This window comes from Ranitomeya imitator, chromosome 6, assembly GCF_032444005.1.
Source record: "Ranitomeya imitator isolate aRanImi1 chromosome 6, aRanImi1.pri, whole genome shotgun sequence".
Classification (NCBI taxonomy): domain Eukaryota; kingdom Metazoa; phylum Chordata; class Amphibia; order Anura; family Dendrobatidae; genus Ranitomeya; species Ranitomeya imitator.
The window spans coordinates 91419032-91421531 of record NC_091287.1 but is presented as its reverse complement, the minus strand read 5'-3'; the positions used below and the strand labels follow the sequence as shown (position 1 = coordinate 91421531).

Genomic DNA, 2500 nt, shown 5'->3' with positions numbered 1-2500 from the left:
CCCAACTCCTCTCCTGGGCAGCCAAGGCGACAGCTGTCAGAGTGGCGAGGGCATCTGTGAGCCAGAACCTAAAGGTGAGGAATGTGCGCCCCTCACACCCTGCACACATCACCCTGGCCCGGTCCAAATAAACTCTGCAGCTATTTACTGCCTGCTCCACAGCCAACTCTATCACATCACAGCAAATGCCATCATATTGCCATATTATCAGGTGCCACCCTGGGGGCATCATAGCGAGGCGCAGTGAGTAGACTGTGTGCATGGAAACTGAAACATTATATTATATACATATATATATATATGTATATATATATATATATACACACACACACACAAACACACCAGCACTAATTACATATATATATATATATATATATATATATATACACACACCCAAACAGACACACCAGCAACACATATATATATATATACACACACACACACACACACAAACACACCAGCACTAATTTTATATATATATATATATATATATATATATATATATATATATACACACACACACACCCAAACAGACACACCAGCAACACATATATATATATATACACACGCATAAATATTTATATACATACATATTATACACACACATATTATATATATATATATATATACATACACACATAAATATTTAAATGCATGCATATTACACACACATATACATACACAGATACACACACATATATAAATATTGATATATTTATTCTCATGTTTCATGAATACAAGCATCACTGAATATACTCACTATTCACTATTACCGCATGATAATACAATTTTTACATCGGCAGTAATGTAAACCTCACCCTATAAATACAGTACTGAAATATTTTGTATTAGCAGTCTGAGAAAGTTGCTACATTAATTCATTCATTCGTTCATTCATTTAATGGGGATAACTGTTTTAAATGAAACAAATGTACATGAATACACTGTAAAAAAAATTTTCATATTGACGCATATGTAATCTTTAGGTTTGTAGAATGTTTAAAACTATATAGAACGCGATAATATTAGCTTTTACAAAGATAATAGATGATGGGTCAGAGAATGTAGTCTGTGGCAGGAGGAATTGTGTATGCCAAAACTCATCTAATGTATTTAAAGAGAAAGTTTTGTTGTTTTCGTTTGGCTTAAGTGAAAAAAAGAAAAGAAGACATGTCTTGTTCCTTTCATTTTCCATTGTTCTTGATAAATTAATTAAGGGCAATGGTTGGCTGGCTTTAATCTGCGTTGTCTGTTGATGAAGTACAACATTTGCATTCAGTGTATTCTGTGCTGGGTTGGCTGTTCAGTGTGAGGTCTCAGTGCTGCCACTCTGTGGTGGTTGATGGCATATACCTCTGTAATCACGAAACCATATTATGACTGATTATTTAAATATATATATTTTGCTATAGTCAGAATTTTGCTATAGTCAGAATATATAATAATCATTATTTATATGTATGTAAGTTAGGGTATGTTTTGGCTGATATAATATGTAGTAATGATGATTTTTCTGAGAGTATTGCAAATTTACAATATGGTTGCCCACTATAAGTGTGTTAGTTACAGACCAACAACTTGTATCTAATAAATCTGAAAAAATCTAAAATAGCCATCTAGGGTTCAAAACTGTTATTATTATTTATATCATAAGGACTAAGCACCTGCCTGCATGTGTTATTTAATGCATCACTAATTTCTATTAATATTCCTCATGAAATATGTTTATGTTATATAACCACTACTGGGTATGGTGTGAACAACACTCTGCTGTGTGTATTTATGGTTCAAGATTTAATTGCATTAGAATAAGAATTCTAGGAATATTCCAACGCTTTTATCTTGTGTTCAAAATGGCTGCTGCACCTCAGATTTAATGGTTTAAGCAGATTTTATTGCTTGGCAGTGAGATGAAAAGAGAAACAGAAGGGGCAGTGTCTTAGTGTCTGCCTCAGTATCCCTGTTACATTTCACAGGCCCCCAGATAATTACATGCCTAAAGCAAGGTACACTTCTCTGGTTTTCTCCTTTTTTATGCAATCATAATCTATCTATCTATCTATCTATCTATCTATCTATCTATCTATCTATCTATCTATCTATTATCTATCTATCTATTATCTATCTATCTATCTATTATCTATCTATCTATCTATCTATCTATCTATCTATCTATCTATGTATGTATGTATCTATCTATCTATCTATCTATCTATCTATCTATCTATTATCTATCTATCTATCTATTATTTATCTATCTATCTATCTATCTATTATCTATGTATCTATCTATTATCTATATATATATATATATATATATATATATATATATATAGCTATCATCTATCTTTCTGCACGTGGATAAATAAATTCCACATTTTCTTTCCACTTGGATTCTTTGAATGCTGCCTCCATTTTCATAAAAAAAAAAGCAGGAATTTAAACAAGAAAATATTGTGGTATTAAAAAAGTCTCAAAATATACAGCACTTTGGAATGTG

At 31.8% G+C, this 2500-nt stretch overlaps 1 protein-coding gene across 5 annotated transcripts in view; it reads left to right on the top strand.

The window, feature by feature from the left end:
• Nucleotides 1-2500, top strand: part of HOXA3 (homeobox A3) — a 46854-nt gene that overhangs the window by 61 nt on the left and 44293 nt on the right. For all 5 annotated transcript variants that reach the window (XM_069729903.1, XM_069729904.1, XM_069729900.1 and 2 more), the window contains exon 1: nt 1-74. This exon is cut by the window's left edge. The gene's annotated coding sequence lies outside the window, so the exon portion shown is untranslated. The remainder of the gene's footprint in view (nt 75-2500) is intronic.